The sequence below is a fragment of the Rhea pennata genome, chromosome 1, assembly GCF_028389875.1.
Source record: "Rhea pennata isolate bPtePen1 chromosome 1, bPtePen1.pri, whole genome shotgun sequence".
Lineage (NCBI taxonomy): Eukaryota > Metazoa > Chordata > Aves > Rheiformes > Rheidae > Rhea > Rhea pennata.
Genome location: NC_084663.1, coordinates 85,287,667 through 85,305,438, shown reverse-complemented (window position 1 = coordinate 85,305,438; position 17,772 = coordinate 85,287,667).

The window sequence follows — 17,772 nt, the reverse complement described above, 5'->3', positions numbered from 1 at the left end:
AGTAAAGCTGGGGAATGAAACTATAGATTTTTTATTAGATAGTGGAGCCACTCATTCAGTGATAACTAGTTGTAAAGGACCCTTAAGTAAGACTACTACCACTATTGTTGGGGCTACGGGAAGGAAAGCTGTGAGGCCATTTTTGCAACCAATGGAGTGTACGATTGGAGGTACTAAATTGACTCATGAATTTCTCTATATGTCAGAGTGTCCCCTCCCTTTATTAGGATGGGATTTACTATGCAAACTGAATGCACAGATGACCTTTTCTGAGAGTTCCATGCAGCTCCACATCCCTCCAGAATCAGCATGGAGAGCACAAATCTGCCTTTTGATGGGATCAGCTCCAGACGATAACAGTGCAAGTATCCCTTCAAGTGTATTGGATGCGGTGATTCCCTTGGTTTGGGCCTCAACAAAGCCAGGTAAAGCAAAAAACGCGACTCTGGTCAAAATAGAGCTACAACCAGGAGCAAAGCCAGTTAGGGTGCATCAGTACCCTATCAAGCTAGAAGCACGTAGAAGATTGGAACCCCTAATGAATGCCTTCTTGCAATATGGCTTGCTTAGAGAGTGTCAGTCTGGGTTCAATACACCAATCCTGCCAGTAAGGAAACTGCGCTCCCAAGAGTATCGCCTAGTCCAGGACCTAAGGGCAGTGAACCAAGTAACAAAAGATATCCATCCAACCGTGCCAAACCCATATACTCTTTTAGCCTCGGTGCCTGAGACTAACAATTGTTTTACAGTGCTAGATTTAAAAGATGCTTTTTTCTGTATTCCTATAGAAGAACAAAGACAGACAATTTTTGCCTTTGAATGGGAAAGTCCCACTATGAGGAGGAAAGAGCAGTTATGCTGGATGGTTCTTCCTCAAGGATTCAAGAACAGTCCTACCCTGTTTGGTGAGATCTTGGCCAAAGAACTAGTCCAATGGCAGGAAGGTAACGAAAATGTTACTCTTTTACAGTATGTGGATGACATTTTGACTGGAGTGGATTCAGAGCAAATATGTTTAGAGGCGACAGTCTGTTAAATTTTTTGGGACTTTTTTTTGCTCATGGAGCAATTTGGAAAGAACGAGGGCACTTAAATTCTCAAGGAAGTAATATAAAGTATGGACAAGAGATATTAAGATTGTTACAAGCAATAATGGAACCCAAAGAAGTAGCTATAATGCATTGCAAAGCCCACCAGACGGGAAATAGTGAAGTGGCACAAGGAAACAGGAGAGCAGATGCGGCAGCCAAAAAGGCAGCACTAGCAGGACAGGTGATTGGGGCTTTATTACCCAGTAGAAAAATACAAATGAGACCTCCTGAATATTCAGACAAAGAAAATCAATTGGCAGAAAGGCTAAAATGTACAAAAAATGCTGAAGGCTGGTGGGTCACCCCAAATGCACAATTTTTAATTACAGCCAAAATGATGGAAGTGCTCCTCAAGAGACTGCATGAAGAAACCCACATAGGAGCAGATGCTATGATAAGCAGCGTAAAAAGATATGCTGTGGGATCAAAGATGCTATCAAATGCTGACCTTATTGTAAAAAGATGCCCCACCTGTTGTGCAAATAACCCCAAAATTCAGAAGAAACCACCTATGGGAGAACTAAGAAGAGGATTAACCCCAGGAGAACACTGGCAGATAGATTTCTCTGAATTGCCTAAATGTGGTCGGTTTAAATATTTACTTGTTTTGGTAGATACATTTTCTGGTTGGCCAGAAGCCTTCCCATGCTCCACCAATCGTGCAAAAGAAATAATTAAAATTTTACTAAAAGAGATAATTTCTCGTTTTGGGATTCCTGAAGGTATATCCTCAGATAATGGACCTCATTTTATTTCAGAGGTGGTTCAAGGAACATCCAAATTTTTACAGATGAAATGGGAATTACACTTACACATGGAGACCCCAGTCTAGCGGTAAGGTAGAAAGAATGAACCAAACACTTAAAAGACATATTTCAAAACTGTTTCAGGAAACCCATCTTAAATGGGTAGATGTATATAGATGTATATATGTATATAGAATGGCCTTGATGAGAAAAAGAATAATCCCAAGAATAAAAGAGGGAGTAAGCCCTTTTGAAATACTTTATGGGAAACCTTACCCAATTAATGAAATAGGGGGACGAAGTGATCAAATGCATGTAAGAGGGGAAGAAATGTTGAGAGAGTATTTATTGTCTTTGTCTCGGGTACTAACATCTTTACTTAGGTACCTTAATCAACGTACCCCCCTTCCACTGGATTCCCCTGTGCATGACTTCAAGCCTGGGGATCTAGTTTATAATCGGACATGGAAAGAAGAACCACTAAGAGAAAAGTGGAAAGGACCTTACCTGGTGCTTCTGACAACTCATACTGCAGTAAAGGTGGAGGGAATAAGTTCCTGGACCCACTATTCCCGAATAAAGAAGGCAGCTTTGAATGACTTGTGGACTGCCATACCCACAAGATATCTCTCAAGATAAGAATACAGAAGTTACAAAAGTGATGGATTGCACTTGGAAAATTGAACTCTTTTATATGGAATTAGAGTGCTCTTAGTGTTATTAGGTGTTATTTTGCATTCTGATAGTATTGTTAATAATAGAGCTGATTTATAAGAATATTGATTTTTATTTTTGATTTGTTTAATTTAATTTGTTTGCTATAGAGGTAAAATGGAAAATGAGGACACTGTTAATTTTGTTATGCATGCCCATTGGTAAAACCAACCTGATTTTGTAGCTTATATGGGCCTTCAGAAAAAGTGACTCAGATTACTGCTTGCTTCTCTATACCCCAAATCTCCCGGATTACCCATGCCATGGGAAATACTTAGAATTAATTTAACATCCATGTAAGAATAATTGAAGTTGTTTAAATGAGACTTGCTAGATAAGTGATATTAACAAGTCTCAAAGGGGGGAATTGTTAGAGAAATACTGCGAGAGAAAACTTGCAAATAGTTAACAAGACTCAAGGACAAGGGGGAGAGAAAAACAGTACTGCAAAGATAACCAGCTCCAGCTAAATAACCTTGATTAAACCACAGTGCTTTGAAGATTGCGAGGGGTAGGTAAGACAAAAACAGCAGAATAACTCAGAAGTGACCTTAGGTTCATTAAGGCTTATTAACATATTAAATTTCACACCCCTAAATGAATAATGAGATGGAAATGACATGATAATGATGTTACCGCCTCTTCTTCGCTTCCTATGCTAATTAACAAGAATGTGAAAGCACGAGCGCAGAGCAATTACCTGAGGTAATGAAACTGTAACCAATAGAAAGATTTGTATAAAATACTCCCTGAAAAGTGTGTATGAATCAAGAATGAGAGGGGGAGAAGGTGTGCTAGCTTTGTGGATTTACCAGCTGGGACAACAGCTGTGTTGGAGGATTTCTTCTCCGAGCAGCTAAGATTCACAGGCTGTCCTTGCCGTATGACCGTGTGTGTGGACTGTTTCAGAGCCAAGCCTGGAAGGGAAAAGGAGAAGTGCTGAGGAGAAGGGGGAGAGATGTCTTGATGGGGACGTATTCAGGTAGAAAGTGGAACAGGGCATGAGCTGGGACAAAATGGAAAAGCAAGGAGGAGAGAGGGTGGTGCAGTAGAGGAGAAGGTGAGAAGGAACAAGGCAAGCCTGGCAGCACCAGAAGGGGTAGGTCAGCTCTTCAGATCCAGCCTGTCAGCTCTCTGTGACAGGCAAGAAGCATTCCTGGCAGTTTGTGTCCTTTCCGGAAAGACTTCCGTGCTGTGCACAGGAGAAGAAATCCACAGCCACTGCAGGAGGTTGAGGGATTCCTGCCCACCTCATTCATTGCCCATCCTCACGCCAGGAAGCCTTGGGGAATGGAGCACTGTCAACAACTGGGCGTGCAGCTGGGTCAGCAGCAGTAGAAACGCGGCAGGAGCTGAGGGGCGCATAGAGTTCACCTACCCGTAGGGGCCAGCATGGCCACCAAGAACCAGCAGGGAACCATGGGGAAAAATCCCATGTGGAAGGGAAATGCTGGAGGAGGAAGAGACACTCTAGCGATGGGCAGGGCAGCCAGAGAGCATGAGATGTGAGAACAGGTTGCCTGACTGTCAAACTGGGGAAATACACACGCAGTCACAGGAAGTATAAACCGTGCACAGATGTGGGGGTGGGGGTTGCACACACCGGAATATGCTGAGGTAGTACAGGATCCTGAATGTGTGTAAGGCAGAGGGATGCTGAGGGTTCCCCTTCTCTTTTCCAAATCTCTTGGGAGGCAGACAAATGAGGAACTGTTATGAAGGACACACATCGGTCCCTTGCATTTTCCCATGCGTTTTCCCTCTCTGTGCCATGGTGAGCACCTTGTCTTTTCTCCGGCTGTGTAAGGTCTGCAGAGCAAAACAGCACCTACAGCTTCAAACTGCTCTGCTGCAGGGAGCAGTGGATGCCATCACAGTTAGTTTCTCTTACTCTCTGTGGCAGATCTAGGGGCATTCCTGAAGCCCCCAAAGGAAAGCAAGGCAGAGTCCAGACTGCGCTGTTTCTCTGAAGGGAGTGGGAGGAGCTCTGCCTTGCCCCACACTATCCCTACCTATACCAGCTCTCATCCTGGGACCAGGAAGGGTAGGACACACTCAGCAGGCCAGGACTCCCTTTCGTGCCTTGTGTCCCTTGCCCTGTCTACTCCGCAGAGGTTGCAGGGACAGGAGATGCTCAGAGTCCTGAGCCTCTGCCCACTGCAGTGGGACTGGTCCCACTTTTGAGAGCTGGGAATGCTCCAGGCTGCTGCAGAGATCACTGTGATGGGGAAGGCTGGCCAGGAACGTACACTATGGGTCAGTGTATGTGCACAGGGCTGCCTGCAGGGCTGGCTGGTGAGAGGGTGGGTAATGCCTGTGGGAGTGGAGGTTAAATGCCTGTGGAAAGGCCCAGGACAGTCTATGTGCTGGCAGGGGAAGGATGGAAGCAAGCAAGCAAGCAAAGAGGGAATAAAGGAAAGTAGAAGAGTGTGGACCAAAGGGGCAGACATGAGGGAGAGGTTGTGTCGGGAGTCAGGGCCTGGGTGTCCTCTCCTGCCTTTCTGCTGTCTGGCAGTAGCCCAGTTCCTTTGGAGATGGCTCCTCCCCGGGACCTGGTGCTTTTCTAGGGGACATTGGGTGTCTCAGCTGGGTGATGCCTCTGGGCAAAGTTTTTTCCCTGGGACTGAGACCACTGGTGGTCTCCTTGCTGCCTCCGCCCTGTGAAACCCCCCATCCAAGGTGGGTTTTCTTTCTTGCAGGACAGGGCTTGGCCCTCAGCGGGAAGAGCTGGGATGGAGCCCGTGAGACCATGAGGGTCTCAAAGCAGCTCTAGGGTGCATTCCCTCCTCTTTTACTGGGAGACTCCCTACTGCTCTGCCCACAGGCCTGGGGGATTCATGCTGCCTCCATTCTCTGCACAGCGCCCTCAAGTGTCCGTGTTCAGAAGGACAGGCAAGTGGCCTCTCGTGAACGGGTGAAAACTCTGCATAGGCTAGATACCTGGGGAACTAAATGAGCACAGCTGGGAAACAGGCAAGGGTGAAAAAAAGCCAGGTAACAAACAACAGACATGAAGGAGGCATCATGCAGAGCCCTTCTGGCAGCATCTTTCTCTCCCCAAAGGAGCTGCTGTGCCCTACCCCTGCAGCTCAGCTTGGAGACAGGGAAGAGGAAGGGAGTAGAAGTGGGCCCTACCACGGCTGGTGTCTCTCGTGTTGCTCCCCTTCTCATGCTAGGCAGGAAAAGACTGTTAGGTTGTCCCCCAAGCCAGTGTTTCTCGGAGGAAGGAGGTTGCTGGAGAGGCATGAGGAGGAGAGAATGCAGACACTAGGCGGGAAAATCTGGAGGAAGAGTTTGGACTGTGGCACTGTGCAGTCCACTTGCATGCCAGGCAGCATCTCCCTTTCCCAACTGCCAGAGCATGAGTTGGAACACCCATGAGCATGCCTATCCCACCCACTCCATGAAGGATTTCTCCACTTCTGTCCCTGGTGGACCATGGAAGCCTGCCTGAGCATGAGCTTCCCTGGGGACTTTCAGTCTCTTCTGGCAGCCAGAAGGATGGCACGAGAGACAAAGAAGAGGAGACGATTCAGAGCACCTTGGCTTTGCCCTAGACCTTTTCTTCATCCTCTCCCTCCTGCCATTCCCCATGCCTTTCGTCTGCTGCTACATCAGTCACTGGCATCTCCTTGTTCCTGTCCTGTGCCCTGCCACTACCCTCCTCCTCCCCTCCTCCCACGAAGAAGCAGAGGGCCATGGGCTTGCCCTGGAGTAGACTAGGCTCAACTGCATGATACGCTCTGTGTCCTGCAACATCTCCCATTTGGTTAGGTTCATGCCGACCTGGAGCACATCTGGCAGGTTTCTGCCCTCTGCTTTGCCCCTCCTTTCAAGGCCTCCCTTTACCGCATCATCCCCTGCTCCTCCTCCAGCATCACCCCAAAAGCCTTGGACAGCTGCATTCCCATGCTGCAGAGCAAGCTCCAGGCCCTAAATTCCCAGTGTTTCCCGACCTACACTCTCCACGGCAGAAGAAGTGATGAGGATGATGTGTCTTCAGTTTGATCTGCTTTGGCCCCTTCCTCCAAGCTGCTCTTAGCAGAAATTCCAGACGACTCTGGGTTCCAGATTTGGGTCTGACTGCCATGAGACACCAGCCATTTTCAGTCCTGACTCTGGAGTCAACCTACCTGGGGATGTGCTTAAATCTGTGCCCAGCTTCCATGGGGCTCTGTCTAACCTGGGCTTACATTTTTGGCATGAAGCTCCAACCAAACCAGTGTGCCACCTCTGGGTCCCACACAGCTCCAGACAACTCTTAGGCTGCCTCCCCCTCCAGGTTTGTGACCTTAGTGAGTCCTTAGTGCCCAAGACATACCTTCACTGCGCTTTGCCAGGCTGCCACCTCCACAACATTCCCAACCAGTTCAAACATAGAAATTGCAGAGCTGGTCCCCTCAGCGCCCCCTCCAAGCTGCCATGTTCTCGATGGTTGCTGTGAATTTTGGCTTTCATTTCCCATCAGTGGTTCTCTGCAAACCCAGAGCCACATGGCTGCAGGCTGAAGCTAGTGGAGTGCTCCACCCAGAGAAGGAAGAGGCCTGACTTTTTCTTGGGGGATGAGAACTGAGGAGGGGAGGACAGAAAGAAATGGAAAGTGTGCTGAGGAGCAAGAATCCCTGCTTGAGCCATGGCTGTGTCAGGGGTGTGAAGGAAGACCCTTCAGATGTGGATTCCATCCACTCCTGTCTTTGCATAGTGCCTGGGAGAAGTGGTCCCCCTCAGGCCTGAGATGTCTGGTGTGGATTGTGGTCAAGGGGTTAATCTTCTCCTTTTCTCAGAGGATTGTGTGGATCAGCAGGTGGGAAGGGCAGGCATGATGCTGGGGTTCCTGTCCTAGTTCTGGGAGGGCATGGGGTCTGTAGATTAGCACGAAGGGTAGCAGCCTGGATGGCTTATTTTTGTTGGAGGGCAACGTGCTCTGGGAATTAGAGCAGGGCATGCCTGGATGTCTGGGTCGCCTGAGGAGAAGGGACAAGGCTTGCTGGAGGCAAGCTATGGCCTCCAGCAAGGGGGAGCAGCCTAGATGCCTAGGTTTTCCAGGAAGCGTGGAAATCTGAGGGAGCCTGGAGGAAGCCCCTGAAGAGCCTGCATGCCCGGAGACCTTCTCTGAGAGCCGGCAGAGAGAGAGGCCTTTTGGGGGAAAGGGCTAGAGGGCTTTTGATTAAGCACTGGTGCAGAGGTGGCAGGTGAACAAACAGACCCCTGGGATGAGGGGGTTATGTCAGGAGGGAGTGTTGGCAACCCAGAGGCTAATAGCTAACCAGGGACAACTGCTGGGGAATGGCATGGGGGAGGGCCATTGAATGCAGAGGTCTTTTGGAACATCCCAGTGGGGTGCCAGGTGCCCCACAGCTGGGACTGAAATTCCTCCTCCTCGCACTGTGGGGGAGCTGCGTGCAGATCGGAGATGTGAGGGGACTTGTGACAGGGACACAGAAGGGGGGAGAGTGACCTATTTGTCGCATTCAGCAGTTCCGAGTGCCACCTCGTGGCCGAAATCTCCATTGCACCGGCTCAAGGATGCATTCCCCCTTGGCAGGGTTTATCCGTGGGGCTGCACCCTCCTCCCGGAGCATTACGTGCGGATGCTGTCCACAGCTGGCCTAGAGTCAGGTGGATTTCTTCCCCCACGTCAAAGATGTATGGGGCTGGGCATGGGGATTGGACAACGGCTGCAACACCTGGATTCACTCTGACTCTGGGCATGGCGCAGACACTCTTGCAATGCAGAAAGGGAGGAGGAACACTGAGAAGTGCAATGCCTGGGATCTGTTCTTGGCTGGAGTGCCAAGGAGGGATGGCATTCCCAGCTCTTCCTGACTCTCTCTTGTCTTTGGCACTACAGCTGCTGGAGGCGGGGGCGATGGCCATGTGCAAGGGGCTCTGCCTGAGTGGACATCTATGAGTTCCTCAAGACACCCCCACACACTTAGAAGACAGACACAATTACCACAGAAACAAGACTTTTATTTTCTAACACAAGGGGCTTTAGTCCCTCCCTCTCAGGACCCAGGCATCTGGGCTGCTCCCCCATTCCCTCATTTCAGTTTTGCCAGGCCCTTTGATCTCCCTGGAATGGAAAGAGGACAGCAGCATTCAAGCGTTCACCCCCCTCTGTACCACGCTGCCCTCCCTTCCCATGCCTGGCCAACCTGCAAGTTGGGCATCACACCTCAGAGCCTACCAAAAGGGCACACACACTCCCCCCTGTCCAGAGCTAGGCATGTTCTCCTCCGCCTTCCCCTAGTGAGGGTGTTTCCAGTGAGAAGGATTCTCTTGCCCTCTCCTTCCCTGCTGTCCCTTAGCTGGGGTCCCTGTGATTCCTGATTTCCAGAAAAAGGAACCTCACTCCAAGTTGTTGATGGTCTTTGCGTGCCCCGATGCACCCCCTGATGCGGACTCACCTGAGGGAAACATTTTCATGGAAATCATGAGTGGGTGAGGAGCAGGGGGCATGGACTGTTGGACACACTTGCAGATGCACACAAACACGTACCCACACTCACATGCACCCTCACCCCCCACACCTGCTGAGCCAATGCCAAATGCCCCGAACATCAGCCAAGGGCCATGCTCAGGTCAGGCTGTTGCCTGTGGGTGGAGGGGAGGGGCCCAGCACAGCCACATGTTCCAAATTGCACTTCCCATCGGCCCTACACTGAGCCAGCCATGGAGGGGAGACTCTGGGTCGTGTGCCTGCTCTTCCTCTGCCTTCTCCTTCTCCTTCTCCTCTGCTCAGAGGGGACAGATCCTGATGCGGTAAGGGAACGTGGGAACCCTTGAGAACGATAATGTGCACATGGGCAAGCCTGTGTCCTGCCTTGTAGCCTCATGGGTTGGGAATGGAGTCATGGCCCTATGGGCATCTTGCCTCCTAGTCCCACTCCACCTGCAACCAGCAATGGAGGCAAGAGCACAGGCACTCTGGCTCCCAGCCTCAGCCCAGCTCCCGCTACTCTTCTCCCACCTTGGAGGGTCATCAGCATCTCCCTTTCACCTGCAGGCAGCCGGGAGGAGGCCCAGAAACTGTTGGTTCTGCTGTTTCTGCTGTGAGAAGCACCGCTGGGGCCGTGGGCTCTGCTGTGAGAAGGGGGCTGTATCCAACACTTCTCCATAGTTCCCCGTCTGACAGCCCAGCTCCCTGCTGCCTCAGAGGCTCTGACCTAGCTATGGTCTCTCCTCTGGGAGTCACAAAGGGGACTGGAGGTTTCTAAGCAGGACAATAAAGCTGGTAGTCTTACTAAGCTCCCAGGAGAGTGAATCTGTGGCTGGCTCTAACCATTAGCTCCTGCTGCCAAGGGGAGGGGCAGAATACCCAGCTTCTCTCTCCAGCCTTGTGGAAGTGGCAAGGCGCTGGGAGCTAAACCAGAGGAGGCTGGAGTGGCTGGTTTCCCTGCCACATCTGCGAGGAGAGGCGGTGGGTTTGGGAGCCTGGACTGCTGGGTTCTTCTGCCAGTTTTGAGAGGAGAGAGGGAGCTTGAGGCTTGGGGGAAGGGACAGGGTAGGGCTCAGCACTCTCACAGGTGCCCTAGCCCCATGCCTGACTGCCTGAGGGACTTCCATTTGGCCCTGGGATGGGGCAGTCCTGAGCATGGAACAGAAAGTCTTTCATGCTCTGGTGCTCCTTGGTTCATGGCTTGGCCAGGATCCCAGCAGCTCTCGCCATGCCTGGCAGCGGCTGTGGCACAGCACTACTGGACCCTACACCCTGTCATTTGGGAAGACCTTGCTCTGGTCTCACCAAGTTTCCCCACGTGCACCAGTGGGGACAGCAGACCCAGGAGAGAAATCCTTCTGAGGGGGACCCACAGCAGGCCTCTGGGAGGAGCCTCAGTGAGGACTGTAGAAGAAAAGGAAACAAGGTTGGGGCAGAAGGGAGCGGTGGAGAGAGATTAGGAGGCAGTGATAAGCCAAGGCGGGGACTGGCAGTACCAAGAAACCGTGGGCCTGGTAGGGGTACGAGGGCTTGGCTTGGGTAGGGCTGAGGTGGCAGGATCTGGCAGTGCCCTATAAATCCATCACCAGGATCAGCAACCTGCGCAGCCTCTGCCTGAAGGACACAGGCAGCTCAGTGTAAAGGGAGAGCAATGGCGGGACAGATCTGCATTACAGTCCTGGCTGCTTGCCTCCTGGTGCCAGGATGCATCGCGGCGCCCCTTCAGGTAAGGGAAGCTTTTCCTTAGGGCACCACAGTGCCTGGGCAGAGACAGAGGGCAGGGAAGCGAGGAGCAGAGGGGCAACTGGAGACGAGGGGCGAGGGGGAAGAGGGGCCTGTCTCACACAATGTCTAAGCAGAGGGGAATGGGTTCTGAGGGGGACTCAGCCAAGGGCTCTGCAGGACTGAGCCAAGCGTGTCCTTTCAGAATGCTGGCAGCTTTGACAACAGTAGTGCAGACCATGAGAGCTTCAACAGCAACAGGCTGAGTAGCAGTGGGCTCCCTGTGCACATGGCTTCCAATAGCCTTGGCTCAAGGGGAAAAGAGGTCCCTGAAAAAAGGGGGAGCAGCAACTGCAGGGAGGGGAGGCTATAAGGCTGGGATGGGACCACTGGTGGGAACTTGAGAAGGTTCCCATGGGTGGAGGCAAAAGTCACAGTTCCACAGCCACCAGGGAGCTGAGCAAAAACATGTGCCAAAAGAGATCATTCTACCTGAAAAGGACTCTTGGACCAAGGCAGTTACATGGGGAGACTAGATCTCTGAGTAACTCTTGGCTTTTCTGTGCCCCTTTGCAGAACAAGCTGCACAGCAGAGGGGGAAGAGCCAGCTCTTTTGTGCTCTGGGAAAGGCTGGCGTCAGAGTTGTCCTGAGCATGTTGTGTTGCTCAGGTCCTGGGGCAGGACTGCACTGCTGAGACATGGCCTCTCCAGTGTCAATAGGGAAGAAATAGTCCTTCTCTTGGCCTTGTCATCTCCATTCTTTCTAGCAGAGCCGAAGGTGGGTCATTGCTGCAGGGCACCTTGATGACTTGGGGTAGCTTGTAGACCCACAGTCACTCAAAACCTTCTTTTCTGAACTGGTCCCTGATGTAGTATACAAGGTGGGTGGTTCTGTCTGGTGCATTGGCCTTCTTAGGATTGGATGAGGGCCGATCTTCCCCACCAGTTTTAATGCTTGCTGGAAATTTTTGTTCCACTCCTCCCAACCTTATATTCTTTCCCCAGGGAGGATTTTAGTTAGTTTGATGGCAATATCTGTGTCACTGACAGTTTCAATAGCAGTAGTGTAAGTTCAAACTGAGTTTCTTTGTGCGTTGATAGTAGCCAGGATCAGTACCTGCTTAGACTGTTCCCAAATGCAGAACCAAGCTCAGAAGTGTCCAGCAGTGAGGAAGAATACAACGTAGCTGGATCAAGTCAGCTCCAAAATGTCAGCCTACCTGGTTCAAAGTAATTGTTCCAAAGAATGATGGAAAATGCAGCTGACTCCTGTGTCGGTGTACACCGTATCTTCTTGAGAAAAAAAATATAGTACCTGGAGAAGATTTTCTATGCAGAACCTTGGCTGTGGTAAAGGAATGGGGTAGATGGGACTCAGGGACAGGGAACCTGGGAAACACCGTACTATAGGACAGAGGTCTGTAGGAACATAAGACAAAAGTACGTGGCTCATGGGGGAGGGACCCAGAAACATGGAAAAAGGAACATAGGATCCAGTTACCTGAAAATAGGATATCTACAGATTGGTGACCCCTATCATCAACATTCCCAATAAAGTGGACTAATAATTCCCATGAGTGTTCATTCCCTCTGTCCCATGGGCTCACATGTAACAGAGTAACACATCTTTCCCTTCCCTGGAATGGCTATTGAGAAGCCTAGATGTCCGTGAGTTCCAGAGACCATCTGTCCCTTCCCTGGGTCTCTTCCATTCCCCCTGGAAGGTCTGAGGACCTCACCTCTGGCACTGAGAAAGAGCTAACCTTATTCACGTGACATCCTACTTTTGCCTGGTGCCCTTACTCATCAAACAGAATAACTCAGCTCTGCTGTCTCCTGAGTTCTTGGCTCTTCTTGGCCCCTCTGGACTGTGGTGACTCACCCCAGCTTCCTCTAGTTCTTCCTGGAGAGTGTTCTCCACCACCTTAAAACCTTCACCTCTCCCTTTTCTGTATTGCCCAACCCCTCTCTGCCAATACTGGACACAGTATCTTAGGTACCATACCCTCTGTCAGGCATGCTCCTGTCTAGATGCCTGGCCTCTGTGCCTTGGGCCAGGAAAAAATGTGAACAGTAAAAAAATATCTATCAAGGTAATGGGAGAATTTCTAGGACCCAGAGGCGTTTCACTCAAAGGATGGAGAAGGAAATGTGCATCACAGTTGCGTGCTTCCTGGATCAGAATTGGAGGGCTGTGATTTATCCAAGCAATACAGAAAACAGCTATGAGGGGAGGAAGGCAGAGATGTCCCTGTCTCTGGGGATCCTTCCTGAGAGATCTCAGTCTCTGAACACAAGAGAAGTTACCTGGAGAGATGTTCTGAGGAGCCTCTATGTTGCCCAGGGAAGCTGGGTATTTTACTCCCCAGTGAAAGTATTTTCTTGTCCCTTCCAGAACTAGGAAACACCATGACAAACATATCCATGACATAAACTCTATCTCCTCACCCATCTCAGTCTGAATAAGAGTAACCCAGCAGTACTGTCAAATAAACCCACTTTCTCACATACATCTTTGTCTGGTGTTTTTATTCCTTTTGCCTCAGTGGCTATCAAAGCCTTGGTGGGCTGATCTTTGGATACTGGAACACACCAGACCCTGCGGGGCTAGGAGTGCCCCACAGCCAGGATTGAGGCCCTGCAAAATGGGAACTGCACAGCATTGTGGGAAACTGAGGGAAGGAGACTGAAACACTTGGGCTCATGTCGTGCATTAGACCAGAGACTTCTACTTTGAGCCTTGGCCTTGACCTGGCCCTGACCTGGCCCCTCTCCTCCTGCTGAAAGTGGAATAAAATGCCCCTAGCACTCCCCTACTGCAGCAAATGAAGAAGATATGGTTGGGTAACTCTCCAATCTTTCTTGCAGGACTTCGGCAGCCCTGACTATCCCTCTCTGGGTGATGGGAGACATCCCAGGAAATGGGTGAGAGTCTGGAGGGCTCTGTGCTTCTCTTTAGTCTCTTCGGGGGATGTAGTAGCAGTGAACTGACCAATACTAGGCAGTTACTGGGGACAAGGGAGGATATTTTTCCTGCTGGACCTAGACAAATGTCTCTCTCCTTCTCTAGCTGCCTGTGAGGACTCCAACATATGCACAAAGGCCCACCAGGAGAGTTACCAAATATCAGAGTGATTTAGAACCTTGTGATTCAGTCCTGTCCCTACAGGACAACATTTAAAGATCCCCCTCAAGCAACAATCTGCCTCTTTCAGAGTGTGATGCTGAGCCCAAAGTCCCTTCTAGAGTGATTTAGGAGCTTCCTCAGTGATTTGGGAGTCTAAGGCTCAAGTCAAAACATCTCATGCTCCCAGGAAGTCAGTTGGGAGGGGAGAGCCACCAGCCTGCACTCTGACAGGGGCTTATCTGCTAGACAGATATTTACCCAGGGAGCATCTGAGAACTGTACCACACGAGGTGTCTGGCATCCCTACTGACCTGTGGAGTCCCTGGAGAGAAGTCTGGGGAGTCCTCACACACAGCATGAGGACACCAAGTCCTGGGGACAGTCAAGTCCTATCTCCATGTGTTCCCACAGACTAGCTCTGTAATCTAATACATATCATGTGGACAGGGGGTCTGGGCAAAGGTCAAGATCCCCAAAGCTGAAAGGAGCATTGAAAACATTACTTTTTTCCTTGCAGGACAACAGCTTCCTTGGGAATCATGGTGCACCAGACAGCTTTCAGAATAATGGAGGGACTGGAAAGGTGACTGCTCAGCCAGAATGTAGTTGTGGGGCCTCTCCTCTCCTCGGGTTGGTGGGTGCTTCTTTGTTCCCCTTGCTTTCTGTATTCCTCTTCAGAGTTGCTGTGGGATTTGAACCTACATTCCATGTTCTCTTCATGCTGAGGAGCAAACTTATCCCTTCCTCCTGCCAGGCCCATAGGTCTGGAAAGGGGCATGAAGTGAAGCCAGGGCCTTTCCATCAAGTGAAAATACACCTGGCCGAGGTCAGTAGTGGGGCAGGCTGGAGTGGGTGTCTATCCATAGGAAATGTTCAAAGAGTAGTGAAGCTGTGCTGAGATACAGACCATAGTCACAGACCAACCTGGGAATTAGGGAGTAAGATCTCCCCATGGATCTCAGTCTCCTCTCTGCTTACAGCAAGGCTCACCAAAACTAAGGACATGAGCTGGGGCAGGGGAATGAGACATACAAAAAAAATTCTTAATGGTGTATCCTGATCCCAGAAATATCCAGGAAGTCAAATAAAAAGTCTATGCTGTGACGCTGTGAGAGTGTCTGGGTGTGGAGATGTAGGGCATGGCTGGGTGTATGGAGGGATGACAGGAAGGAGTGAGGATACCTATGCTGCTTCAAAATCCCTAGTGCTCTTGGCTATCTATGTCCTGAGACCACTGGGAAAATCTCACAGGACAGTCAAGGAATTAGATGTCCATCTGGTCTGGGCTGTGGTCTGGGAGTCCGGATATTTGGGTTTCCTGAGAAGCAGGCCTGAGTTTTAACTGGGGCTGTGGTCAGAAAATTTGACAATTTACGTCTGCTGTGCAAAATTGTACAAAAAGGCTCAGGCACTCTGAATCACTCCACAGACAGCCTCAGTTATTTCCACAGAGAAAAATGTGGGTGGTCTTCATCCTGGGATTATTTTCAGATTTCTTGGATTATTGTCCTTGGATTATTTTCAGATCCCTGCCAAGAGAGGATTATGGGTTTATTCCCTATTGATATTATGGGATAAATAGAATTTGGATTATGGGTTTAATCCTATTGCCATTGCCAGTTCAATTCCTATTATAGTTTGGGTCTACTCCCAAGTGGTATTTCAAAATGCATCCCACACAATATTCCAGGATTAATCCTCATTCAGTTTATGGAAATAACTCCAGGATGATGATGGTATTAATCCCCAATGGGATTGTATAATTATTCTCATCGGCATAATGCAATTGCTTCTGGAAGAATTATGGGATGATTCTCCAGAAAGATTATGGGATCAGTCCCCAGAGGATTATGGCTTTCCCCTCTCTTTTGGAAGCTCTCTGGACTCTACAACCTAGTGACATGACTGTAGAACATTCAGTTCCCAGACTGGACTTTTGTGGGCAGAGATTTGGCCTAATAGCTGAACATTTGCTCTTAGTAAGGATATAGCATGTCCATTGCGTCATCCTAGGTGAAGAGTGACATCAGTTTGTCTTCCCAGGTCAAAGGCAGGTTCAATGGCAGGATCCTGGGTAACAACGCTTTCAATGGCCAAGATGTAAGTGGCACTTGGGGGAGACTCAAAACCTTTGTTCTAGCTCCTGATTCAAAGGAATAGACCTTCCTCCTACCACCAGACAGAATTAACACATTCTGGTCTTTCTTGGCAGAACTACAATGGATATGGAATGGTCTATGTAAGTATCACAGGGAATTTATCATCTAAACATCCCCCATTTTTTTCTGGAGAGTTGTTCTACACTGGGAATAGTCCACAGACTCACACAGATATTTGGAAAGACAGAAAAGGAAGCATTTTCAGCCTGCCCTCAGCCCACGGATGGGTTGGATATAAGTTGGAGCAGGTCATCCAGGTCAATCTCTGGGCCAGGGCAGTTTAGAAAGTGTCCACAGGTGCAGAACCACCCCCTAGTCCCAGGCCCTCTCCCAGGACTGCCTCACTCCTCTGGCAAAGAGTTTGTGCCTTTGCCCCAGCAGGATTTCCCCATCTCAACTTCTGCCCATTGCCTTCCAGTCCTTTCCTGGGCACCTCTGAGAAGAGTCTGCCTCTAACCTCTCTCCAGCTCCCTTTGGGGAGGGGGAGGCTGCAGCTGACCCTGCTTTGCCTTCTTGTCTCCTGACTGGACAGACCTAGGACCTGCTATTGCTCCAGCCCCAGTGTCTCTAAGGCCTCTGCTGGACATCTCCGTCTTCCTGGGGACACAAAATGGCTCCACTGCACAGACATGGCCTCCCCAGTGCGGAGTAGGGTAGGAACAATACTTCTTCTGGCCCTGTCAGCTGTGTTCTGTCTAGCAGAGCCCAGTGCATGGTGGATCATTGCTGCAGTGCACCTTGCTGACTTGGGGTAACTTGTTGCCCCCAGAACACCTGGATCTTTCTCTTCTGAGCAGCTCTCTGGAATGTCAGACTTAGCCTGGCACAGTGCAGCAGATGGTGGGATAGAAAGTTGTAAATTTCTGAAATCAAGTGTTCCACTACAGAAACATTTCTATCACCATGAGGCCTCTGGACCATCCTGGGTGTAGTCTACTCCCTCAATAGGCGTCTTGTTCTGTGAATATTGGAAAATATTTATCAGAGAGATTTTTTTTCTGCAAATATTTGCCAGCCATGGATAGGAGGAGGCCATGGGGCAGTCCCTGCTCCAATTAACTGCCCAGGAACAAGTGCCACATTCATTTTGTTATATATGAGCTTCCTGCTCAGAAAGGTCAGGGAAAGACAGAGCTGGCAATGGCCTTTGCCAGAACCAAGGTTGTTTGAAAGTCATTCTCTGGTTTCCTCCCAGAAGAAGGTGTCTTGGGAGACGTATGGCACCAAGAAGATATATCCCAGATGTGGACAACGCAAGAGCTGAAGCTGAATGTGTTTGTTTGTCTTAAGCCTGGGAAGATTAACTTGAAATCGAACAACCAAGGAACAGAGCTGCAGACAAGTTCCATGTCTCTGGGGGGCAGCAAGCTACCCCAAATCAACAAGGTGCACTGCAGCAATGACCCACCATGCACTGGGCTCTGCTAGACAGAACACAGCTGACAGGGCCAGAAGAAGTATTGTTCCTACCCTACTCCGCACTGGGGAGGCCATGTCTGTGCAGTGGAGCCATTTTGTGTCCCCAGGAAGACGGAGATGTCCAGCAGAGGCCTTAGAGACACTGGGGCTGGAGCAATAGCAGGTCCTAGGTCTGTCCAGTCAGGAGACAAGAAGGCAAAGCAGGGTCAGCTGCAGCCTCCCCCTCCCCAAAGGGAGCTGGAGAGAGGTTAGAGGCAGACTCTTCTCAGAGGTGCCCAGGAAAGGACTGGAAGGCAATGGGCAGAAGTTGAGATGGGGAATTCCTGCTGGGGCAAAGGCACAAACTCTTTGC